General features: G+C 40.1%; 1 long non-coding RNA gene across 1 annotated transcript; it reads left to right on the forward strand.

Moving 5' to 3' along the window:
• Nucleotides 1–640: 640 nt before the first annotated feature.
• Nucleotides 641–23,107, forward strand: LOC129206815 (uncharacterized). The gene is made up of 6 exons (XR_008577285.1): nucleotides 641–1,156; nucleotides 3,407–3,476; nucleotides 17,908–17,968; nucleotides 19,624–19,663; nucleotides 22,332–22,435; nucleotides 23,046–23,107. It is a non-coding gene; the product is annotated as an uncharacterized LOC129206815 (long non-coding RNA).
• The last annotated feature ends 4,588 nt before the right edge of the window (nucleotides 23,108–27,695 follow it).

The following is a 27,695-nucleotide window of genomic DNA, read 5'->3' on the forward strand; positions in this document are numbered from 1 at the left end:
CTTTTTTGTGCCGCATGTCCCCTCTCAGTTGGGCACAGACAACATGGAGAAGGAAGATGTATGCTACAGAAGCCGAAGAGACAGCTAACCTGGGAAGGGAACAAATAAAGGAGCTTAAGGGACACATTGCAAGCAGAAGCTGGTAACGTTTTAGCAGGAAACCGATGCCTGGGTAGTAGCTGGCCAAGAAGTCTGGACATATGAATTACTGGATCAAATGTAGGAATGGACTGACGTGGATCCTGGAACCTGGAACTGACTGGGCAAAGACACTGGGGTAAGGCAAAGAAAGTGGGAGAAAAAGAGGACAAAACAAATGAAGGTCAGTACTGAGTCACCAAGGAAGAAATGTCGTTGATGGGGTCGACCAGCCAGGCATGTATTGGTTATAAATCTCTATTTGTTTTATAAGCTAATGGTAGACTGTTTTTCTCTCCTGAGAATTTATTATATAAATTTGAGTTGTGCTATGCTGACAAAAGCCTCAAAAATACAGCTTCTGTTTTTTGTGTGAGCATCCTAGTCACCATAGCATTTTTGAGAATATGAGCACTACCCTGCAGCTTAGGTGTTTGCTCAGTGGAACAAGTCAAGCAGTGGAATAGGATTCTGGGCTATGGATCCCAGTCTTGGGGAGCCACCTCATCCAGAAAGGAAAGGAATGCAGACTGACCCCTCTATTCAGTGCTTCCTAATGATTTATTTCCACTCTGCATGTTTGGTGTTGTAACACCTGCTCCCAGCTGCCTCAGGCTCCCCATTCTACAGGGACCGGAGGGAAAATGGGGACCTAACTTACATTTTCTCTCCTGAAGCCACATGCCTAACTTATAGTCTTTTCAGTGTCAGCAGTAACATCTAAATCTCATCTGAGCTTTAGTGCTTGGCTATAAACATTACTCGGCAATCCTTTGGCAGAGGCAAGGATAGAGAACCGTTCTCTTGGGGAACACGTAACTCCTTTAGTCACGGGATCTTCTTTTGCTAATCTCAACACTTCTGGCTTATTCCCCTGTCCATCTTCTTGTTGATGAAAAATGACGCAGAGAGTTCTACATATGAGATGCCTTCACCTGTGACACTTTGGATCACCTCCCCTCCTGCAAAAAGAAAGCAGGATTCTTCTACAGGCAAAAGATATGGGAGGAAAAGTAATGTAAGTAAAATCTGAAACTTAATACATGGGATCAAATTAAAATTGTACAGCCAGGTTTTTAATTTTTGTTGGTTTTTAAATATATAATTTCACAACATGAGTTATGTTATTTTATGTGTTATGTATCGTGTTTGTGAATATCTACATTGTGTTTTATATTGGACTAACCTTCTACCATGTCCCTTTCTCCCCATTCACTTGTAAACTCTATGACAAACATTTAGTATAAGTGCTTTTGGGGAATTTCTTCCAAAATAAATTCCATTTGGCTTTAAGTAATTCATTCTATACCAAAACGACCAGAGAAAAATCACTCATACAGAATATAGCCCTGTCATTTCTTCTCAGGTCTTCAAAAATCTGTCAGTGTAGCATCTTCCTTTGCTTATTTCATTTGAAAAACACTGAAAATGCTGTTCAATGAAGAGAGGAGGTGATGGGATTTTTAGGCATATTTTTCTGGTTTTACTTGGAAATTTTGTATGTCATTGGGATTTTAGCACAAGTAATTAAAAAGCAACTCTAGCTTGGCCAGACTACATGCTGCTTGGATCGCAATTTTATGATGTCACTGTGTGTTTCTCCTACATCGAAGCGATTTATCTTGTAAAGAAACATACACACTAAAGAGGAATAATCCAGCTAGCAGTTGTCAGATTTGCATACCATTTGCGACCTTTCCTAAATTGTGCACTTCCTAGGAAGCTCACCACATTTGCCACAGTTTCCTTGGAATGACACCGCACATACTTTAAATTGATACAATATTATTTGAGGAGGTCAGCTGTAGCTGTCACAGGGAACCAAAAATAGGTTCTTCAAACAGAAAGCCTGTTCCTTTCAAGAGTTTTTGCTAGGCAGATGTGGCTTTGACCACGGTTTGAATTTACATCTCGCCTTCAAAGTTCAGGAAAGTTTCAAAACAGTGTTGCCATACACTCCTCTTCAGTTATACCTCGCGGTTGCCCTTCAAAGGACGATCAGTCTCTGTTGGTATTTTAATGGTGTTCACCAGAGGAGGGAGGGACTGTGGAGCCGGCTCAGTCTCACCAGTTTCTCTGCCATGAAGGCAAAGCTGAATGCAGCAGAGCCACCGTGACACGAGTGGCAGAGCAGAGGTCTGGAGCTTGTTCCCAGCTCAGCTGCCCGTCCTCTGGCTGCTTCTTGGCACCTGGTTTCCACAGCCCTGCCCTTCTGGATTTGCACCTGCAGAAAGGCAGTAAAAAATCCTGACTTCTATCATGCATAATGTTATTTCTGATACTGTCGTTTGTTATTATACCCACGCTTGGCTATTGGTGTCTATTCCTACATGTGGAAGCTTTTGTGTGTTCTTAAATGAAGAGCACCAGCTGTTGTGACTGAGGTCTTTGGGATGTCGTACATACTTATGGTAACAACACCATGCGTAAGACAATGAGATTTTGCGTGTGTTTGGTGTCCTTGCATGGGTGGATATCTGTTGATTATGTCCTAACTCATAGGGCAGTCTTGTGTAAGAGCTACAGGAGAAGACACTATCTCGAAATGCCATTTTCTTTGTCAAGGAAGATTATGGGGAAAAGACAGTAGAAAACACTAATTTTTTTTTTTTTAAATTGTGTTCTATGCGCTTGTGTTTGGCAAAAAGGGCTGAGATTTGGATAGAAGCTACAAAAGGCTGATGCAAACCTTACTACAGAGTTAATATTGAATCTAAATATTTGTGTCCATTTATAAGTAAAATTGCACCTGTGTTGTTAGAATGAGCATAAGAAACCTCAAAACCAAGCAACAACCTTGATTATGTAAAAATTACTAGTCACCCAAAATTTCCTTCAGCATTTTACTGCAGACTACTACATCTCTAATCCTACAAACCAATCCTCCTCTGGTGAGGCTCATCTGGTGTTAATAGTGAAAAATAGCAAAATGCAAAGTGTAAAAAGATATGGATTGCACCTACCGATGCACAGTTCAGATCTATATGCAAACCAGTAACTGTTCACAGAAAAATGGCTCATTGTGAACAGTGAAGTTTTAATTCTGTGATCTTTATTTTTCTATGGCATCCCTTTGATGTTATTTATATTCCTTTAAAAAATATTTTTATTACCCAGAATAGTTTTCTTTATAATGTATTATCTTTTCCATTAAAAAAACCCATTAAAACAAATATTCTGCTCGTGGTCTAGTTTGTAGTGCAACTTGGAAAATACAGGAAGGGTATTGTACTGTTTTCACACATATCCCTTTCTCATTTTCCTACAGCATATTGGAAATCTGTGTCACAGTCTGTCTCTCTGGCTGACCTTCAGGAAAACTCCATTAATATGTTCTGGTAAGGAAAGATGAAATATATCTGTGAGATGAATGAAGCAGTAGTGAGGCAAAAACCTGAATACTTAGAGAGAAAGGGAGTGAAAGAGACTTGTTCTGTCTGAGACCGTAAGACATCCTCTAATAGTCTTGATGCTCAAATTATACGAACACGTAATAGAGAGTTGGAAATATTCTGATTACTTTCATTATTTCAGTGCAAGTGCTCTACATACCAGACAGCGAGTATCTATGTTCCACAGCATAAACTATATTAACATCTTCTCAAATGCATCTTCTATTTGCAAAAGTTCTGAATGCACAGTGTGTTCTTAAGACTTCGATTAAAAAGCTTGCCCATAAATCAAGAACAAAACCAACACAAAAAGTACAGCTCAACTTCTGTGCAGGTATGATGTTGCCAGCAATAAATGTGGAAAAAGCCATTAAAATGGTTATGGAGCCAAATAAAGGCTCAGGATTATTGGACTGTTTGCACTGGCTGTACATACAGTTTCAACAAAATCAACGCCTACATCAAACGTACAACAATTAGCCTTCAAAGAGTGTTTGATTACAAAAATAGGTGAAAAACCTGTAAATTTCAGTGCACTGCTATTAGTGTGCATTTTCAATTTCTTTGCTTGGAAAGGTGAAGTTTATATAGTTTGTGACTGAATTATGACCGGATTATTTTAACTCTTAAAAATCAAGTTTTAATTCTGAATCCACATTTACACATTTAGAGGCTATTTTCTGTAAACACTTGTTCAAATAGACTTATGCTGCTTGTTTTTCCTGCCAATAAAAACTTAGTTATAATATTGTGCAAAAATGATCATGCTTAGGATGCACACAAAATGAGCACAGTCTGGAATTAAAGCCCTAATGAACATTCATATAATATTATACTAGTGTGACCTGTAGTACACTCCTAGTGATTAGTATACTAGAGGCAGGAAACAGTTGATGTGAAGATCGTGCCTCATTTTTATTGAAGAAACACACTACCAACAGAAGGGCAGTAGATTACAGCCACAAAAGCCCAGGGCTCTCTTGCAACATCTTGCTTGTCTGTGGAGAGGCGACTGTTCCACTTCTTGCCCACAGTGTTCACATCCCAGCCCCTACTCATGCTCCTGCTGGAGCACCTGGCTTTAATTAGCAGCCTTCATCACATCCTTTTTGTGTGCATTATTGTACAGGAATTTTAGTTCTCATGGGCAGTTCTCTGCTGCATTTCACTCCCTCCCAAAAGTAATATATTACAGTTGTGGATAATGGCAGGGAAGGCGATATAAGGAAACAAGACAATATAAGAGGGGTTCAGTTGCCTAAATGACGGTGTCCAGTGTCATTTAGGATGCCTTCCACCACCCAAGGTAACTGTGCAGGGTTGACATAGAACTTAGGGGGACTCTGGCATCTCTCTGGAGCAGCAAAGTGCGCAACGCCTAAAATGACACTGTTTGGGTAAGCAAATCTCACACGGTCAGTCCTATCGATGTGCAGTCCTTGGTGCTGGCACCTTAGAACTTGTCAAGTTTTGCATAGGCTTCACACTAGTCAAGAACTGAGGAACTGAAGGACAGTAGTAGCACAGCTTTGCAGGTTAGTGCAGGGCAATCCTCAAAGCAGAATGGAAGAAAACAGAAAGGGTGCTTGCTTCAAAAGCTAGACTATAATATAAACAATCATGGGGTGGCTGATGGAAAGAGCTGACCCCTTGTTTTCAATACTGAATGAGAGAGGGTAGATGGGACATGGAACTTAATGACTGGTGAAATTCAAAGAGAAGTATGATGTGACCAAAGGAGGAGATTAGGGAACTTCTCTGTGTAGGAGCATCAGAAGACGCTTAATGAGGAAAAGACTGCAATTACAAAGGACAAAGAAAAGGATGCTTTTGCCCTCCAGACAGAAAATCAGGAGAACCCGAATGATGAAAATGTCAAAGGCTTTGAGATGCTGTGCAAGACCAAGTGTAATATTTAGACACTGACTGGATGTAGGGTCTTGACTGAGATCTGAGTCAAGGCTGCTGCCCAGGACTCTGCAGACTGGCAGCATTCCACGCTGGGAATGAGAGGTTGTGGAACCATGCCAAATGCTGCTTAGCAGATCCCTAAACAGTTCACTCAGTGACAAATTCCTGAAGATGAAATGCATTGACATTGCTAGCCCTTTCATTTTGCAAGAATTTTATTGGATTGTTATAGGTTTGTGACTACTTTAGCAGGGTTTTATGTGGCAGCCATGCCTAAAGTGTAATCCTAAGTCCCTACTCAATTCTGCAAGATCTTTTGTAGCTTCAGTAACACACCGAGCTCAGGTTTCTAGCAGACATAACAGGGAGGTAAAAAAAAAACAAACCAAAAAACCAGAAAAAGGTTATTTGAGACAAACCCCAGTTGATTTACCTCAAAAGGTTTTCTCTTCTCCAGGAGATAGCACATCTAAGATAGAATGACATGGGTGCTGAGTCAGACTGATGGTTTTCCAGTTCAGTACAGGCTCTTATTGATGCTGTAACACTGCTGCTGCATAGAATGATCTTTTGGATACCTCAAGAATTCAGACACTTGTCAGCTGCATTTTGCAGATCCTATTTGTAACACAGGACTCTTTGGATTCAAAAAGCTTTACACATTAGCTTTTTGGCTTCAGACAGAAGCTCATTATTGCATTCTTTTGCACTGAATAGAGGCTTTTACAGTGTAAATGTGCCCTTATCTAATTCATAGGGTTACTGCTAGCCAGCCAACACAACTGCACTTAACTGTGCAGTTCTTAAGAGGTTATTTTGTTTCATCTTGAACAGGTTGGGTTTTTTTCTTCACTTTTGTCTCCCATCAGGGTAAGATGAAGGAAGGTTGGAGGCATGGGATATGTACAAACTCAATTTATTTAGGTCTGTCGTTGATATGAATCCTTATATCACTGAAGGTATTGCATTAGATCTTCCCATAACATCTTTGTTGCTGGTTCTGGCCTGACTTTTTTGTTAATGATTGATTAACCCTTTCCATTACTTTATAACTTTCATTCAGAAAGATTGTGATGCACTATTTCATTTCTGTAAAAACTCTCCATTTAAGCACCCAGTTGAATGCAACCCTTTCCGGAATGCTGCAGTTATTCCAAAGCACCAAATTCCCTATTCCCTTTGCTCCACTGCTCCTTCCTCTGCACCCAGCCACATCGGACATTTCTCACTTCTAACAGCTCTGCCTTTCACTGGATCCCCAGTGAAAAGCTAATTCAGCTTCTGAAGTAACACAAAACTCAGTCAGCAAAAGAATTAATATTTTTCAGCTGGTTTTATGAGCTGAACTGGCTCACCAATAAGTCAGAGTTGGCACAAAGAATAGGGCAGGACACTGCACCTACAAACAGGTCCCAACCTGATGGAGCCAAAGCAGGGAGATGAAGAAGTTGAACCACCCCTCTGGGAGGTGTTTTGATTGCACGGGTGTTTTAGATGAGCTCAGCTGTCTTACTGCAGACAGAGGTTAATTAATGGCAATTTTCTGAGCTGGACTTGTCTTGGACCAAAGTTCAGAGACGTGTGCCCTTTGATACCAGCAGCCATGTGTGCAGCTCCTGCTCTCCTTGAAAGTAGGACAGGTTCACTAACGCTGCTTCTTGTTAAAGTCTCCAGGCCAGTTTAACACCTTGGCTCAAATGAGAAGTTATCAACAACATCCCCTCCTACAGCAGCCTACTTAAAAAAAAATAAAAATCTTCCTTGTTGTTACTCTCAATAAGATGTGCTGAGAAAGCAGCTTGACGTGATATAGCTGTAAGTAGCATATTATATTGCTTGTATTTTTGGGACTCCGTCTGAACTGAAAGATCCATGAGCATGTTGCCTGTGCAGGGTAGTGAGTCACTCAAATCGTGAGCTCTGCCCCTTCTGTTAAAGTATTTCTACTGTGTAAAGGGCAGTGTAAACAGAGAGAAAGAAAGCACTAAGAGGAGAGCATTTCTGTAGGCTGGTGGTTAGGCTACTCATCTAAGGGAGAGCCCTGGGCTCTGGTTCCTGCTCACTGGTCTGCTGATGCAAATGGATATTGGTATCATCTGGAGGTGAAGCCTCAGGCGCTGAGGCTAGGACACCAAAGTCCCCATCCTTGTTGGTGGCTGGGCTCGGTTGAGGATTCTTCTTTCCTGGCTGCCTACAAGCACAAGTTCATTAGTGTTTTTGGAGAGCCCTCGCTTTCCCCAGCCCAGCCCAGCCTACTGTCTGGTGATGAGCGCGCTATCCAGGCAGCGTGGGCTTGGATGCCCTTGGGCAAAAGATTCCAGTGTTTGCCACCTGGGTTGTTGCAAGTCAGTGAATGGTATTTGGGACAAAGGGGATTCAGTGCAAAGTGTCTCTGACAAGGATTGTGCAGCAGTCTGCTTCTTCCTGGCACTCCTGTCTTCTCATCTGTCTGATTCCCTAGCTGTCCACTTTTGCTGGTCTAAGACTTTTGTGACAATCATTGTGAGAGTATATTGCCTAAAACACGTTCAAAAGAGACGCTGTTATGATTGGCCTGATCTCTATGTATGCCATGCATATGATGGTCAACAGGGAGATAAGGATAGGGGGACATCTTGGAGTGGGGGGGATCTGTGTGCCACAACCTCCCATGGGTAGGGAGGAATGGAATGTGATAGGCCAAGACAGCAAGGAGCCCCCGGCACTTCTAGGAGTGCTGGTAAATCAGCACAGGGTCTTATTTGGGGACACGAGCAGTGGGTTTGAGACAGCACGAAACTTTACTGAGTACTGCTGGGCCAGATCTGGGCAGGGAATAGAACAAATCTGCACGGAGAAGTCAGCAACACTCAGCTGAGTCAAATGCCCTTCATCCTTCCTAAAACATTAGGTTATTTCCTTCTCTGGGTGATAAATTTAACAGCACCCCTTCTTCATCACCTTTTTACAGTTAGTGTAGCTACACACTACCACCTATATAGCTCAGTGGTTACAGACCTTCTCATGGGAGACCTAGAGATAAACATACACCCCTCTGAGTTGAGACAATTTATCTCCAGAGAAGAAAATTCAGGACTCAGAGGCATGATAAAGTCACTGTGGCATAAGAAGTTCGTGCACGCTAAATTCGGGTCCATAGCTGTTGGTATCCGTCTCTGTGAATGCTCTCAGCCAACCCCTCACATGTCAGATCCGACATGAGAAAGGCTTAAACTGTGGTGCATCATGCTACAGCCAAGGTTGGCTAAAGTTCTGAACGGGGATAATTGTTCTGCCTTACCTCACAGATGGCAACTTGATAATCTGCAGTCTAGGCCCTGACCCAGGAACTCTTGCAGCACTCTGCAAGACCTACCTTTTTGATAAATCTCTAGGCTTTGAAAGGCTGTGTGTTCATAAAACCTTGTGACCAGCTTGTCTTAGAAATTAAGGAGCATTTTTCTTCTGAACATAAACATGAATGTAGTGTAATTCAATGAACTTCATTGAAGTACTTCTGGATTTACTTTGGTATAGCTGACAGCAGAATTTGGCTCTATATGTGTTGGCATGCGCTCTATGGGACATTGTGAGTAAAAACAACAAAGTTATCCTTCTTAAACCATGTTTCAGCTTGCCGGTGGATCTGAGCTTTAAACACTACACTCTAGTCTAATGCCAGAATTTTTACCTACTTTCAGATCTCCCCATTGTAAACTGTCTGCCAAGGCTTGAAGACTGTAGGTGTAAAGTACAGTTAAGGAGTTTTACACCCTGAGACTTGCCAAGCGAAGTAGAGTCCATGTCTCTCCTGTATTAATGACTTACATTGTAGCATGTCTGGAAAAGTAAGGCTTTAATTAGCAAAAAATAGAAAATACTTTAAAACACAGCCAATTTTGGTACATTAGTGCTACTTCTTAGAGTATGAGTTTGAAAAGGTTTTCATTTACTCTTACCAAAGAAAAAAAAAGTTAATATTGTTTTGATTCCTTCTGGTTAGCCAGAGAACAGGTATATGCACAAGCAAGATTTCACATGACGTAACTGCACATGAGTATCTTACCTAGATTTAGCCTTTGTGAGCAAGAGGTTTGTCCTGCTTATTGGCTGAAGGCTAACCAAATACTGGCCTGTATCAGTAGGAGCATAGCCATAGGAATTGATTATACTGCTTTAGTCAACAGTCCTTAGCTCACATCTGGAACAGTGCATCCAGTTATGGGCCTCCAATACAAGAAAGACATTGATAACCTGCAGCAAGTTCAGAAGAGATGGCTGGAGGCTGGAGCATTTACCCAGTGAGGAGAGGTTCAGGGAACTGGGCGGGTTCAGCCCGCACACGAGACAGCGTTTAATAGCAACCTTCCAATACCTACAAGGAGGTTACTGTGAAGACAGAGCAAGGCTGAGCTGCACAGTGGGAGAATGACAAACAATGATAATAAATTGAAACAGGGATATTCTAACCAGATATAAGGAAAAAAATGTCTCCATGGGGATAACTTTTCATTGGAACTGGTAAACTAGACAGGCTGTGGAACTGGACAACCTGATTTGAAGCCAGTGTTGACCCTGCTGTGAGCAGGAGGCTGCCCTAGAGACCTCTCTGAGGTCCCTCCCAACCTGAGTGAGTCTGTGATGTTGTGATCTTACAGAGACATTTGCATCAGTGAAAGTGAATGTAGCAAACTACCAAAACAAAATGGAAGGTTATTTTGTCTGAATGCGAATTCTGAAACATTGTGCAATATGAAGCAATACCAAATGACTAGGCGTCATCTTGACTTAACTTTCTCTGCTCTGTACCTGTTGAGGTTGTCATGAAGTCATTAATGTCAAGTCAAATTAAATGAGAGTAGACTTAGACTATTAAGTTACTTCTGATTTACTAAGCAAAGTAAATAGCTGTATGAGCTTAAACAAAGTTATACTGTTAACTGAAGGAAAATCATAAAAAAACCCCCAAATGTACAAGAATGAAGAGAGCAAAAAAGATGAAAAATGAAGGCCCAAGTTGTCTTTATTATTTTCCATGATGTTTCAATATATTTTGGACTTTTAAATTAGTGGTTTACTCCTCTATTCTTTAGGTCACATTCAAACTTCACAAGTTGTGTCTACCCCGTAGCTGCAGTATGAATTTCAGGATGCTTGGTAGACCTGTAACATGGTGTCTGGGACAGCAGTCTGCATTTAGCCTCAGCTCAGATTGCCTAAAATTCAGGTAATGCCAGAGTTTAGAATGGACTCCAAGTATTCTGCAGGGCAAACCCATCCTTTGCTCTTCTGCTTGAGCTTATCATGGCAAAGGCTGATGGGATAGCTGGAGCCTTGACTTGGCAGGGCTGCAATTAAGTGGGACTGTAGAGTTTTCCTACATTCTCTCTGGAACATAAGTATGGCCTACCTTGAGCAAGGCAAGTATCATACACAGACCTTTATTTCAGTCTCTGGTCCACCCCTTGGGACAGTTTACAAAGCAATGCAGATGCAGTAGTTTAAACAACAGTCAATGTTCATTATTCTTGTGACAAAGTCTTCTGTCTCATGGTATTAGTATGTAATGGGTCAGTTGTATATGAAGATGCACATTTGATTCACAGTTACATTCACATTTAATTGCCAAACCCACTCTGATATACTTGTAAAGTTTGCTTATGATGTATTCAAATGCCATTGTTCTTATTGGTCTGACTATAAAGCACCACAGAGAACTCTGACCAAGAATTAAAAAGTGACCCCAATATCTCCAGTTGTGTACAAGTGTTGTACATAGATACCACTGCTAATTTTGAGAGGGAAGAATAGCTATGACTCACTGTTGATCTTGTTAAGAACAGCAGTGGGTAAATGGTTGGATTAGCCTAGATTTCTAAGAGGGAACCTTCATTTTACTTGGCTTACGCTGCAATTATTTTAAAAACAGCTAGATAAAAAGACCCATTAATCTACCTTCCTTCTGTGTTTTCAAACATGCTGCAACATAAAATGCCTGATAAAATTATTAAGATTATTTATTTCACAGTCTCAGTGCCTTTACATGTCTGAATGGCAAGCAGCCAGCAATCTCCTCAGAGTAGTGTTTAGTGTGTGCAGGCAAAAAGAAAAAAAAGCTATTTTTTAAAAGCAACTTGCTAGAGTATTCTGGTTTGTATGTTAAGCACTCTCACAAAAGGTAAATTCACTCATGTTTCTTGGCAATTCAATGAGTAGGAAGCACAAAATACTTAAAAAAAAAAATATCCAAGACTGGTTTCTTTTTGATTTTGTAAAATCTTGATAGGTAATTGGAGATATTCAAAGCCCGCCTGGACGCAATCCTATGCAACATGCTCCAGGTGATCCTGCTCTCCAGGGGGGTTGGACTAGATGATCTCCAGAGGTCCCTTCCTACCCCTACCAATCAGTGAATCTGTGAATGTTTTTCTTTAAGTACTTCCCACTGTCATTTTGCCATCTAAAGATGCAGAAAAGAAGTGGGGGAAACTGACTTTAAAACATAGGTATTTTGGTGAAAGGTAGCAGTCCTGGATCAAAACACAAACAAACTGCTTATGTTCCCCAAAATATGATCTGCTATAGCCAACAATTAACTGACTCACATAACGTAAAGCTGATTAGCCTAGATTTTACTTCTTTCACTTAGGAGGTCTTTATAATTCTCATTTTGCCACTCTGGCTCAAACTGAGCTGTAACTTACTCCTCAAGGCATGCCTTTGATTCTAGTTCCTCTATCTAGACTCTACTCAGGATGACTAAAACTTCCAGAATCTGGTTGTGTGTGTTATATTTAATAGTTTAAAGATAATTGCAGGCTCAATTTTGGTTGCCAAAACTTTGTAGCAAGTAAATTCTGTAACCAAAAAAATAGAAGATAAACCACAGATACAATCACAGCAATTTCTTAATTAACAGAAACCATCCTCAAGTTGTGTTTTTAAACTGAAAGGTGTTGTCTTTCTTCCCATTTTCACCACTGTGTCTGCTTTAAATCTCCGTGCTCTGGTTACCATAGGGTATATAGCCACAAACACACAGATCAGTCTCAGCATTGGTGTTAGTAATTAAATCACAGTACAGGGTGTGACTCTACAACCCTTGTGTTGTGAATCCATGTACCCAGGCTATAAAACAGTAGGATTGATTTAATTATTTTGGTTTAGGATACCAGGGGCTATGGTACATTATAGTTTCTCAGAGACCTTCAGTATTAAAAAACTTACAGGTCTGATTCTAAAGAGGCCTGATATTATAAAACTTAGAGGTCTTCCTTGCTCTGTAAGAACTATATCACATCCTCCAAATGGGAGTCACAGGAGCAAGCAACTTAAGTGGGAGCAGCTTATAATAGTCAATAGGAGATGCTGAAGAGAAGATTATATTTTAACTCATTGAATCATATAGTAATTTACATTGGAATTTCCCTCTGAAGGTCAACTAGTCCAACCTGCTTCTCAAAGCAACTCAAAACTTGTTAGGACAGATTATCCAGTGCCATATACAGTTGAACTTTGAATGTGTCCGAGGAAGAAGATTCCACAACCACCCTGAGCAACCTGTTTCAGTGGTTTATCACCTTCACTGTGAAGACTTTTTTTCTGCGTATCTACACAGAATCTCCTGTGCTGCAATTTGTCTTCTTTGCATCTCATTTTTCCACTGTATATACCTCTAAGAAAAATTTGGCTCCATCTTCTCTATAACCCCTTCCATTCCCCTGCAAGTTGAAGATAGCAATTAAATTCCCCTTTGATCTCTTCTTCAGGCTAAACAAAAGTTGTCTCTGCTTCTCTCTTTACTTCCCAGATCCCCTGATAATCTGGTGGCATTCCACTGGACAAGGGAGATCACAACTGGACATAGCACTCCAAACACAATATCACAAGTGCCAAGTAGAGGGGAATCACTTTTCCTGAATGTTACACATTCTTGCTAATATAGTCCAGAATACTGTTGGTCTGCTGCTGGCTCCTGTTCAGCTTGCCATCCATGATGCCTGGTGGTCTGATCAAGTTTCCATCCACTTTGTAGTTTACTCATCCAATATATATCTCTTTAAAGGGGAACTATGGGAGACTGACTGTCTGTAAAGTCTTGCTAGAATCATCCACCTTACATATACCCGAAACAGAGCTCAGTCAAGGGTTCCCCATTCAGCTGTGTATTCATTCACTCCTAACATGCTTGCCTAGTTTCTTGCACAATGGCATGAACTGCTCTTGTGCTTTCAGGAGATTGTCTTTGAAAGCCAGCCAGCTTTTCCAGGCCCCTTTGCTCTTCAGGAAACCCTGAACAAGCTGAAATCAGATCTCTTGGAACCTAGGGCCATTATTCTGCTACTTGCTGTCCTCATTTCCCTCAGGTTCTTAAGCCCTACCATGTCATTGTCACTGCAGACAATGCAGCCATAAACCTTTATATCAGGTCTTCCTTATTTGTGAACAATGGGTCTCCCTAGCTGGTTAGTCCAACATCACCACCACACAATTTTCCTTGATTCACTCCAAATATTTCCCAGATTGCTTGTGCCTCCAAACATTGCCTTTCCAACAAATATCATGGTGGATAGATTTCCCTGTGGGAACCAGGGCCTGCCATCATAAGACTTCTGCCAGTTGTTTATAAAAGACTTTATACAATTCTTCCCATGCACTGGCAGGTCTGTAGCAGACACCCACTGCAATGCCCCCTTTTTTGGCCTTCTTCCTTTTAATGATATATAAGCGACTAAATGTCATGGAAGCACTCGTGTCAGAATGGGAACTGCAGCCTAAAAGTGTCTCCTGGATTAAGATGCTTGCAGGCATGACTCAACAGAGTGCTAACCCAACAACTGGGCTTGACTCATCTCCCACCACCTGTGGATATCCACATCCCCCCATATGGATGTGCCCTTGATCACGTGCTTTCAACTTACAGCAGCCTCTAAAGATGTGTGCAGAACTAGGTTCAGCTTCTTCCTCTCCCAGCCAGCTCTTCATCAGCTATGGTGGTTTAAAAATCATGATGGTACTGATTTATGTCATTTTACATGTAAGTGATTTACCTCATATACATACAAAAGTCTGAGAATCATCAACAGGTGTTAAGCTTTGTCATAATGTCTTAAGTTCCAGGCATACAACAAAGCTGAACAACCTACAGTCCATGACTAGCAAAAACCTGGACATGTGTAGACCATGGGTGCCTGTGGGGCTAGGCAGAGTTTTTGACTATTTCACTCTCAGGTTCGGTGCCTCAGTTCTATAGAAACTCCACTTTAGGCACTCTGTGGATTTTAACCCTGGCTTTTAGTCCATTGGAATAGTAAATGATGACAGTGAATTTTTTCAGGGACAACATATTTCTTATAGTAACATCATTCTACTTAAGGAGGCAGCATCTGTGCATATTGTCTCCTGAATCTTTAGTTCAGTTGGGCTAGATTAATCTTAACCCAAGGGTACTTTTCTGCCTTGAAAAATCCAATTTAAGATCTCTTTTCTGTGGATCAATAGTGACAAATATAAGATGCTTGAGGTGACCTGCCATCCTATTGCTTTCAATAATTGTGCCTTAAACTCAAACACGGACCAGCAAGAAAGGAAACCTCATTTAATTTAGTTATCTCTGCATTAACTCTGCAGTGCTGATAGAAACTAAGTATTCAGATACTATTTTTGTCTAAGCAGCTCAGATGCTGAATGCAGACAGAGAACTGTTCTGCTGACTAAGACGCTGCTTTTTATATACAGTCATGTCTCATAGACAAGATACACTTAAAGCAGTGGTTTTGTGTCGATGGTTGACACCGAATTAGCAGAAAATTCAGCATGTCTCAGATCACGTGTGGTGATGAGGTTGTCATGCACCTATTTCTGTCAGTGTTGTGGTGTTGCATTTTAGACTTGACTCGCCCATTAGACTCTCTTTCCGGAATGAAGTTGTTAGATTACTTTGTAATTTTCATTATAACTGGAGATGCAACATATGATTGTGTGAAATCATAAGTTATTTTTTCATCATAACAGTATATTTTTGATATTTTTGGTTTGATATGTTGTGTGTAGAAGACATAACAGTAATTTCTGACAAATTCTTGTATTTGCAGACAATATGGATGTAGCTATTATAGTCCAAGGATTTAAGCAAGACAAGCTTTGTAGGTATTGATAATATCTCTTATTAGAGAAACTGATATAGCTAGAAAGATTAGGCACACAAGCCATGCTTCCGGTCGAAACAGAAGTAGCAGATGTCAAAGCTAAATGCAAGCTGAGCACAGGGTTTAGCTAAATATGTATCAATGAGACAGCTGTGGAGAGAGACGGGTAGTTTTATCCTGGTTTAACCATGACCTTATTCTCCAGGATAAGGTTCCAGAGAAAGGAAAATTGAGAATTTTCTTATTAAAAGTTGATGAATTTTAATTGTTTATTATAATGAGCATCAGTCAAACATCCCTGAGGAGAAAGCCACATAATGAACTATGGAGAAACACAATGAATATAGAGCAAGTCAAAGGTATTCCAGCAATAACCAGAAATCAGAAATTCTCTTTCAAAGCACAGAAGATACCAGAGACTTAGAGCACAACATTCTTGTACTTTCTTGATAAACTAAACCCACCTAGAGAACACACTATATACACTACCTGGCTTCTCTGGGTCAGCTGTGCAGGGCATTTTTTATCTAGAAATGAGACTGTGTGAGGTGATCTTTTTACAATGGATACCAAATTGCCATTGCATGGTTGAAACTGTCTTCTGTTGACTGGGAGCATTTTGAAGACAACTCTTAACAGCTTAATAATCTTACTGTTTTACTTAACTAAAAAGAAAGGTTAAGACACATGGATTGTTGATGAAGAAATCAGCATCTCTGCCATTACTTGATGACAGCCATTTGGCAGCCTTTTGAAAGAGAAAAAGAGGTAAAGAGATGGAGAATAGTACACATCATTAATTTGTCAAGTCAACATATTAATGTGATTTGAGTCAAGTTAGTGGTTGCTCAGCCAAGCATTCATGGTTTCACTGAACCTTGGGAGTAGTAGGAGAAATTGGGGAAGCCTGTAAGAAAGTTTAGTTTGGCAAAGAAGTGAAGAGCCAAATAAAGGAGAGCTCTAGGGGGAGACCTTCTCCATCAGCTTCTGTGAACAGGAGAGTGAGCTGGGGAGTTAGGTTATGGCAAGTCAGGAAATCGGTGAGGGGCAATAGTTAGCCCCAGTAGGAGAGCCCTGAGGCAGGAAACAGGAAAGACTGTGAGTCTGTTGACCTCCTGCTTTCAGAGTTCTTCTGTCATGAGCTCATAGGCCAACATTCTCATAGGTCTGCTAATGGCAAAAAACAGAACTGTTTGTTTCTCAGGTTAGGGGCTCTAGTTTCTTTCATGTTGGTTCAACATTTTTATTGACCTTAATGAAAGTTTCATTCATATGAGATCAAGAGAGCTTGCTCTCTCTCGAGTTTCCCATGTAATCAGAAAGATATAACTCTGTGTTTATGTTAAGGACAGAGGGACAGAGCGCTACACATTGTGTCTTACTGCCTGCACAGTCCATTACTTTTCCAGTAATCTGAAGGGATTAAATATAAACAAGAAAAGGAATGACTACAAAAGGCAGCGAGTATACTGCAGCACTGATATCAGTCAGTTCAGTAATGACCATCAGTACATCTCTAGATGCATTTCAGAACTACAAAATGTAAAATTTCTACTCTTCATGAGTAATAGAGATTAGCTGGTGATGGAATACAGGTGGGTTCTGCCAGCATGCCCTTGGGTATTTCTATTAATCCTGTTCCTTTTAGGATATCAGAAAGAGTGTGCTAGGCACTGAGATCCCACATCCTGCCCTCAAACTTGTCCCCTACAATAATAGTGAAAAAACAAATCTTCTACTGACAAGTGTCATAGTTTCAACATTGTTTAATGTTAATTGATCAATTTATTTGATCAGAATGGGGTTATTTACTGTACTTTCCCCTTCCTGTTAGCCTTCAGGTACACTGAGGTCTTTAATTAAAGAGCTAATTTATACAAGAGATTCCTAAAACATGATCTGCTTGCATAGACGTAGGTAGAGCTTTCACACGCAACTGAATGCATTAGGATATTTTGCAGGTGAAATTTAAAACACTCTGTTTAATGTCAACTGTAAAAGATATACGCACTAAACATCTATTCCTAGTTCTTTTCAGCTATGGCAAAACTAAAACCAAAAAACGTGTGTGCAAAATACTCTATATGGTCCTACACAACTTGTGTCAGTCACACTGAAACAGAATATTAATGTCATGGTTTCAACTCTAAAATGAAACTTTCTTCTTTTTTTTTTCTTTCTTTTTGCTTTTCTTTCAAGCTAACAGCCAAAGCTTATATAATGGTGGTACAGATTTCATTAATGGGTAATTTAGCATGCATTACTATTTATCTATATGGAAAATACAGGCCACAAGCATTTTTTCTTTCCTGCACTTGAAAATACTTTTTCTCTTATAGGTCACTAACAACTTGAACTACCAGGATTGTCTTCCAAGGAATGGGAAAACTGAAGTAACAGGTCTGTTTTCTTTTCCAAACATTTTTTTTGCTTCCTGTTCAACCTGAAGCTGACAGAAGTGAAGCCTTTACTTCCACGGAAAATGTTGTCAGTGCAAAACCTTAGACAGCATAGGCTTTGTGTTTCTGATTTTTTGCAGAATGCAGAGTGGATGGACAGCTAACCACCTAGTCTGAAATCTTTCTCTCTGCTGCTCCGGTGCAGCGGGAAACATCTATTGTCTCACTGTGGCTGACAAAGCACGTGTATCTTGAAGCTGGGGGGGGGGGTGTCATCTTTGTAAATATGCCTGTAGGCAATTAGGTAAGGGAAGATGCTGTTCTTTTTCAGAAAAGCAAAGAAACAAGCTTCAAAAGGCATGCCTAGGCCTGTCCCTTCTAATTAAACCTTGGCTCTCAGGATTCCTACAGCAGAGGAAATGTTTGCCTTTATGGAGGCCAGTCTTTATGGAGCCAGCTATCTATTTTTATTGTGGCTGGTAACAAAGTCATTATGAAGTGTTTTTCCATAAAAGGCAAATTGTCCATCCATACAGAAGGTGTTTCATTAAGGTGAGGAACTGGAGATTGCAAATTGTGGAGGACATTATTACATTTTTTCGCCTACAAAACAGCAAACACCTTGCCAACTGTACTACTGTCTTATTAGCTTTTATGACTTGTATTACAATACTTCCTAGTCTCGTTGTGCCAGCTGATGCAGAAGCAAAGAACAAAATCCAGCCCCTTTGTAGCTGACCCCCCTTAATGTTTCTCGGAGGGGCAGTCTCAAACCTGTAAGAAACATTTTCATAAGAGAAAGATTCCTATATTTCTTTGACAACAATCTGAACTGCAAAGAAAAATTATTTTAGCCTGAGCTAGGAGTGGTTTTGCCTCAGACAACCTCAACATCCAACAGTCTGAGTTAACCAGAAAACTGCTTCCGAGTTCTGCAGCATACTAGAACAATGGATGCAGATTAGTCTCCGAAATACATAATAAGGCCATTCCCCTATGTGAACCCTCGTCACTTCTGGCACAAATTGTGCTCCCACTGAAGTTTAGTAGGATTTTCCCACTGACTTCTGAGAGGCCAATATTTCACTATCAATTCTCAGAGCTATTCCTACCCTGCCGTCTCCCTGGAGAGAATGGAGAACACCTATGCAATTACTGCTGTTTAGAATAGATGCATTTGATAAAATATACAGGAGATTATAATTCTATTCTAGTCAGAAATTTTGGTGGCAGCTTTTGTAGGGTTTTTTTTTTTTAAATGTTGACTATAGCACAGTAGCCGTGCCTGTATGCTGGGTAGTTTTTCAGTAACTTAGTAATATTACTGCTACCTTTTATTATTTTTTACTCTTTTTATTCTATCTGCTACCATTGCTACTATCATAGTAGAGAAGCTAGAGGAAAAAGACAAAAAAACAGGGTTCTGATTTTCAAGGTACAGTATCCAACTATTTTGACTTCATGTTAGCTGAAACAGCTTTCCTCTGAGTCCCTGGGAAAAAAAAAAAAAAAAAAAGTTTTTCATCAAAGGGAAAGAGAAGAATGAGAGAAATGAATGAGAGGCAGAGAGGCAGACAGAGGGAGGTAAAGGGAGCAGGATGACACTCTTCCTGCCTTGGGAAAATTATACTGTCTCTGTCTTTTCAAAATCACCAGGTTAGCATCATAGAGAAGAGAACCAAGCAATACTGTTACGGTAAGCATATGATTCCCACTTTCTGTAGTCAAAAACTATAGATTCATTAATCCTTCCCAATTTTATTTTACTAGCAACCTTATTGGATATTATACGTCTTCCCACTGCTTCAAAAATTCAGTCAAATGTACTAGTGATAGATATTCCACAAAAAAAATCAAAATGAGATTCAAGCAAAATCTCATGTGTGTGTACACCCACACACATGCATGCACACACACACACACACATACAGAGGAGTCACAAATTCAGGCTAATTGTCTCTGACCCTGTTTAGGAATAGATATCCTATTTATGTTGGTGGCACACATGCTTTCCGATTAATGCCAGTGCTCGTATTCCAGGTTTTAAAATAAGTATGAAAACAGTCCTTCAGGGAAGATGTCACCTTCTTTTAGTTTCCCTTTAATCTACACTGCCCCAAGAAACTCCACTTGTGCACACCTTTTCTCTGTTTAGTGTACAGAAAATGTATTATGACAACGACATGGCTAAAGATGTTGTGGCAGTTTACTAATCAGTAAGTAGACAGAGGAAGTGCAATTTCTGGGATACTGACTCTTCTGAGAGTTTGTGGTTTTATCCAGCTGAGTGTCTGGCCTAAACTTGGCTACATGTTAAAAAAAGCAGATCTAATTGTTTGGCCTACAGTATCTAAGAAATTGTTCAGCAGAAACACGAAAGCCTGCACAAGCTGAACTGGAAAGCAAGAGGACATTGTGTAATAAATAGGAGTCAAGAAGGTGACTGGGGAATAACATTTTCCATTACACCAATCTAAAGCAGAAAACTCAACCTTGAGTTTCTTTTTCCTCCCTGTATGTTCTCCTTCTCGGTTTCTCAGAAAGGCACTCACTATATTCAGATATAGATTCATTTTTCATTTCTTATGCAAATATTAGCAAACTGAGCCATGAGGCTAAGCTCATCATGTTCAGCACTTTCAAAAGAACCTACAGCTGCCAAGAGTTCATGGTGGTTCAGAGACTTTGCTTTTATAGACTTCTGCAGAGATTAAAAGTTAGCTCCAATACAAACAGCCCTTTCATTAGGCTCTCACTGATTGTGACAATGAAATCAATTTTTCAGAAAGCACCATTAATGAGTAAACTTCTCTTGTTCCCAAGAGGGCTATCTATGTTAAATAAGATAGATGTCAATTTTAGATACTCAGAAAGTGAAATCACTGAGGAATAATCTTTTCAGTAGACAAAGCAGAAGACAGTTTGCTTTCTTCTACTGATGACTCAGAGGATGTTGCTGCATAGCAACCTGTTCCCAAAGAAGAGGAATATTTCTGTTTGATGCTAGTCTTTGGAAACTGTCCCTTTTTTCTGTTTTTATTTCTATGCCCCCATGGTAATTACTTCAGCCAGCCTCTGATATTGGGTGTATAGCCCTGGATGTAGGTTAGCTTTTGAGATCTACAAAAGAAGATTATAACTAGCAACTCTCACAAGCCACAGAAGTGGACTGCAATACAGACCTGCTTCACTAAAAGTGCCTACAAGAATGCCAGTCAGTGGGAAGTTTGTGTGCAAGATGCACATTTAATGGCAGCAGAACTGAGATCACAAAGCTATTGACAATAAACTGAAAACTTCAAAAAAAAAATATTCTACTCCCGAAATAACTAGGCTTCCATGTCACAGATGCAGCTACTGGTTTTTTTGGAAATGCAGTTCTCCTTACTCTAAGCCAAGACCTACTCTTCCAATATGATAGCATTCTTCTCCTTGCATGGAGGAGCCTTTATAACTCACTCACTGAGGTCCTGATCCCTTTCATAACTGGAATTTCCTTGTGTTGCACTGTCCTCATTGGTTTTCATAAATTCTAAAGCATCTTGTCAAAATCAGTTTATATTACTTTTATAATGTAACTTTTGCAAATTCATGCATCATTAAATTAATGGTGAGAGAACAGATTTTTTTTTTTTTTTAATAAACAAGCTGTTTTACAAGGGCACTAAAAAGCAGATTTCATCACAAGACAATATACTACTGCTCTGAGATTCCCTGGCCTAGGCAGAGTACGCTAGACCAAGAATCAAAGTCTATATGAACACAAAGCTGCCATGCTTTGAGGGCAGAAGCTAGCAGTGCACTGTGCAGTGTGCTTGGAGATAACCTGGATATCTCAAACATGACACTGCTTTATGTAATGCAGACATATCCTAATTCCCATTTTCATTAATCTTGGCACTTAGGTTCTTCAGTCTTCTTGAAAGTTGAGTAAAGCTTTTGTGATGGTAAATCTTAGTGCAGCAAATGATCTACAGGAGTACAAAACTGTCATTGTGAAGGTTCAGCTTCTTGGAAAGAGCAGGAAATGTTGAGTTCTGTAATTCTTTCGAGGGCCTGGTTTTGCCCCCTCTGCAGGAATAAACCTGTTGATTTACAGAATAAAGTAGAATAGGAGCTTCACGCAGCTGCCTCCCACGCTGTTACGATGTTCTTTCAGTACACGCACTGCTCTCTGCTGGAAGGCTGCTGTGCACATGTGTGATGTGAGAGCCGTCCGTACCTCTCAATCGACACGCAGTACCATTCACTCTTTCTTAAGTACTTATGCCAACAAACGGGGTCTTACGAGAGGGTGGTAAGTGAGATCATGCATTGTTAATCCTTCTTCGTGTACGTCAGCTTCTTGTCTTTTGTCTAAATAGACTCCATTTCACATCTGCGGAAACAGTAGATGGCATACAGGCAAGTCGCAAAATGTTCCCTGGGCAACGTTCATGAGACCACTCTTCTTTTTTTCCATGAACAAGTGAGTTTAACTTCAGAGCATATTGTTTTTTTCCTGTTCTTCTTTGACCTTGTATGGGTACCTCAGCATTTTCCCTCAGCTTAAAAAGTTTATGGCATGTTGTTTCTGTGGAGTAAATGACCAAACTCCTAATATTTTTAACAAATGCAAGCTGATTCCCAGTGGCGCTGCCAGTTAAAGATCCGCGTTTCTTTTCTAAACGGTACAGCATCACCTCAAGCCTTGGCAGCGGCAGTGTGGGCGAGGTGCTGCCAGTGTGGGCGGCCACTCTGCTGGTGGGCATTCCTCAAGCATTGCTCCGTCTCTTGAGGCCATGAGAACAGTTCCCAGCTGGGAGGCATGAGCAGAGAACAGGTTAAAGATGCTCTGCAAGAGGACAGGAGATGTGAGAATGGAAACTGAAATGGTTTAGTTGTTCACAGCTTTGGAAGCAGTGCAGAACCATGCCCAGAGTGTGGCTTCTGCTGCCTATTTCATTTGACAGCTAAGTTTTGAAACACTTGAACTCCTTCTCTGCAGCTTCTGATAAACTTTAGCCACTTGATAATTTTAACTATTTTTAAGCGTAGAAAATAATGCATAAAATAACTTTTTATTTGTTACTGGCTAGCTTCAGGAACCACTAGTGGACACACCGAATAAATTCAGCCAATCTGACATTACGTGCGCTCGGTAAGTGAAAGCTTTCTTTTTCTCAGGGCCACCTGTGACCTGTGCAAACCAAACTGACTTTCTCAGTTCGGTTACTGTTGGGTAGGGGATTGTGGCATCAGCAGACCTGATGCCATGGCACAGAAGACAAGAAGTTTCTGAACGGGGTGAGAAAAGTCATCAGTATAGCTTGCTCTTCCTGATCAAAGTGGAAGTTCACAAGTGCAGTAATCGATATGCAATTATTGCCTTTGGTCATAAATGGTGGATTTCCTTTTCCAGGAATTAAAAAGCATTCAGGTTAGCTTCCCTGCATTGACTTTATATTGCACAATTTAAAGATGTTTGAAAGTTGAAGCGTTAGCCAATTGGTTTGCTGACAAAGTGCTGAAAATATGTACAAGGACTACTGTTCATACTAAATTAAGCACTCATTTAGCAAGTTAGTCAAGTAAATTCCATTTCAACAACATTGTAATGAAAAAGGTTACATTAGGCCTGCATAAACTCTGATTTTTGAAGAGCTGAAAGAGTGATCTTATAAAAATGTATTCTTGAATTTGCCATGCAAAATGATACATGAGTGTAAAGGCTCTGTTTAGTGGGTGCATGTACATATGCAAATATGTATGCATAAAAATTGTAATTTCAGAACTAATGCCGATAATCTTAAAATGTTATTTATACAAATATATCCTGAAGTAGTATGAAACTTCACACTTGTATCTTCATGTAAATACAAATAATGCTCAGTGCTATCTCTAGTTCAGCTGTCTCTGGCAGTAATTTTAAAACCTTTATTGCTTCTGGAATGGCATCAAAAGTAATTTCTTCTTGTTATGGAAATGTTTGTCACAGTGCAAAGGATGTGGACAGTCTTGTGAATATGTGTATTTGCATATGCCCAGTCCCTCACCTGCTCATCCCTCTAAGACATCCTCGTCCTTCCTTGGTGAAACTCATGCTTCCAATGATGTATTTAATTGAGTTCAGCAGTCACTTGGAGTATTCATGAACATAGTAAATCCAGAAAATTTGTCCCTGAAAGCTATTTCTGGGAGATGAAAAAAAAAAAAAAAAGTTAGTGATTTCCAGAAAAGTCATAAAATTTTTAGTACCTTTTGTATGTGTTGTAGATTGGACTGGTGGCACCACCTACTAAAATTGCCCAGAAGTTCCATTACAAAATCATTTTTCTGTTGCTTATAACTTTGCCAAACTTTAACTATTTGGCCTGAAATTTTGCATACTGGGTATCTGCCTCAGGCTGAATCTTTCTGGAAAAATTCAGTCAAAATGACTATGTCCAAGAAAAAAATTAGGGAAAAATACATCATTCTGTCCGTATCAAAATATTCTGGTTACTTCTTTTGTGTGAAATTTTAATGATTTGAAACAGAAACATAAAATTTGGCAGGGGTGACTGAGGTGTCCAGCCTGTGCTCTTTGTCGTTGACGTGGAACTGCATCTTGAATAACTTAAGAATCTTTCAAGAGAAAACAAAAATTAAGAAAAAATAATAAAATCCCAGTTTGCAAATGCGGAGTAGAGGATTACTAGACTTCTGAAGTCACAGTTCTGAAAGACTCCTACATGTACTGATCAAGATGTCAGCTTGTAGCGAGCTGGGCTTTTGTTGCGGTAAATCAAGTTAGGGACTGGTACCAAAAGTGCATGCAGCGAGACCTCAGCACTCTCCGTCCCCAGTCTCCTTGCTCAGGCGGTGTGGAGGACAAAGCTTTCTGCTTCCACTACAAAGATGGCCAGAGGTGATTGCAGGAGGAGTGTGTTAGGACAAGGAGCTCGGCGGACAAGACTGAGACTCGAAGCATCTGTCTATAAGGAGGGAAATGGAGATCACAGAAACTGGATATAGGAAAATAGGGCTGTGGGTCAACTGGACTGGTGCTGAGCCCTGGGGAAGTCTAATTTTTTGGACTGAAGGTTGAATGCCAAAGGACCATGAAGGGAACTTGAAGGCAGGAGTCTTGTGGAAATAGTACTGTGCAGTCCTGTAACTAAGTATTGTCCTAATGCACATACTCAGCAGTGCTGCGTTATGAATACAATTTTGACATTCACTAATGTGTGAATGCTTATTGCTGGAGCTGTTTTTATATTTTTAATGCTGTATTTTAATGTGCAACGCATGCTGTGGTTCCCAATGTTAGGCACTCATGATCTTCTAGAGTTGGAAAACTGAACTTTATAACTCACTGGAACGCTGGTAGGCTTTCCTTCTGATTTATATAATGTTCACATCATAACCTATTTCAGTGGCAATATATCAGACTTCATCTTCTCATTCATGACAGAAAGTGCCATCCTGGGCTTGAAACTCCAGATTAATCTTTTTTCCAAACACAAAAGCTAATGAAATCGCATTGGGCAATGTGGTCTAGTGGAGGGTGTCCCTGCCCGCAGCAGGGGGGTTGGAACTAGATGATCTTTAAGGTCCCTTCCAACCCAAACCATTCTATGATTCTATGATTCTATGAAATGTTTCAATTCCTTTTTCCTTAAAGTGAAAACATTTATCTAGGCTAGACTCGTGTCTTGCTCTGGTGAAAGAAGCAGGTCATTAATATGGGAAGGACTCATGTTGGATGCATGGGGTTATAAGTGCTGAGATACATGATTTATAAACCAGTCCTGTGTGCAGCAGGTTAGAACTGGACTGAGAAACTAAGTGTGATTCAGCTGCTGAAATTGGTTCCTTCACAGCCGGTGCTGTACTGAGTAGAAAAGAATCTAAATCAACTTTTACTTCAACAACTGAAGACACTTATGGAACAGTTTAGGTTAGAATGGACCTTGGAGGTCATCTGGTCCAAACCCCTGCTCAAAGCCTGTGTTAGCAGAAACTCAAGAAACCAAATTAGACCCTTATGCAGAAAATAAAACAAAACTTTTTTAGACATTTTAACTAAATACCATTTTTCTTATAAGAAATTACTCCCTTTGCAAGAAAAACACATTTTTGAGGTCAGGAGATCTGTTTATATCTTATGTCATATGAGAACAAACAATGAGGGAGGAATTAGTAAAATTCTTAATACAAGAAACACAAAGTGTGAGATTCTTGAAAACAGCTGTTCTGCTATTAACATTCCTCAGACACTGAGCAATTTTCAAAGTGGGTTTAAACCTTGCCAAGTTAATTGCCATTGTAGCTCGGTTGGTTAGGGCAAAGACTATTGGAAATGGGGTCTTATTATTGTTCACATGGGTCAAATGAGGGCAAGTCTTAGCTGATCTCTGAACTGTGAGGTTAAATATTTGACCTGATCAGGTTGTCAGGAAGGCAAAGAGGGCAACAGAGACAGAACGAGCTGCTGCGTTCAGGAGCAGTAGTTCAACCATACATTCTTCCACACAGTTGCTCAAATATAAACAATATAAGGAAGAGGAGAACTTGGTTCTAAGGTGTCATACAATAACATCTGAGGAAAAGTTGTTTAATGGACACAGGCTCATATGCTCTATATATGAAGATGCCTTTGCACAACTTAAAAATCTTTCACTAATATTTGCTTCTGCTTTGTTTGCAGCAGTATGTAAAGCATCAAGGAGCATAATATAAATATCATAGCATATGAGCTTTCAAAAACATTTAAATTGTACTGAGGCTTAATAAACAAATTTCTGATATGACTGGCCAGCTGGTCCACTTAGCAAAAATGATGGGATAGCTTAAAACCATGCTACCTTTATGCTAACCATACTTTAAAAAAACCATACGGATACAGTATGCTTGAAAGTAGAAATAAACATGCAAGTTTATGCTTGTCATTTCCCCATCTACATTCATATTGGTCCGATACAAATAAAACTGTGTGGCCCATGTTTTTAACCATGGTTGATTTTTGGACAATAATGGACCTGAATATATCCTGTTCTGCTGCAAAGACTCTGCAGTTTCTAAAGCAGGAATCTGGGGCTGTGTTATCAGCGGGTATTTTGAACAGTGGATGTTGGACTGCTATGATGGGATTAATCTCATCTAACGTTAGCTATCCGAGATGTATCCATTGAGCCTAGGATAATCTTTTTAGCACTCTCTACAGTGGGGCAAGAGACGTACACAGCTCCGAAGAGCAAGTCCTTCAAAGAATCTCTGAGGGTTTCTGGTGGGCCCCACTAAGTTCAAATGAGTAGCTGAGAGCATGGCTCTTATTTTTAGACTTTTAAAGCCACGTGAAATGAAACTAACTCCAAATCTATAAGATTTTTTTTTTTCCCCTTTGGATACACAGAGACTTACAGAACAGTGCCCCAGACTTGGAAATTTGTTCTGCTTTTACAAAATGCCTGTATCCATAACCCGGTCTATAAAAGCCATTGGTCTTGGTCAAAGTATGGTCTGCAGAAAGGAGTTGAATGCATGTGAGTGGAAGGATGAATAAAAGGTTGAGAAAAGGCAGAAATTCTGTACAGATGAAATCTTTCAGGGTGGAAAAATGTGATGACCTCCCTGTTGGCCATGAAATGTCACTTTTTCCACAGTACTAAGTTAAATTCCTGTTGAAACTGATAATACATTGTTGATTGCATGCTCCATATCTGGACTTCAGGATTTAGTTTGAAATTTTTGCTTGTACTCTAAAA

The sequence above is a fragment of the Grus americana genome, chromosome 5, assembly GCF_028858705.1.
Source record: "Grus americana isolate bGruAme1 chromosome 5, bGruAme1.mat, whole genome shotgun sequence".
Classification (NCBI taxonomy): Eukaryota; Metazoa; Chordata; class Aves; order Gruiformes; family Gruidae; genus Grus; species Grus americana.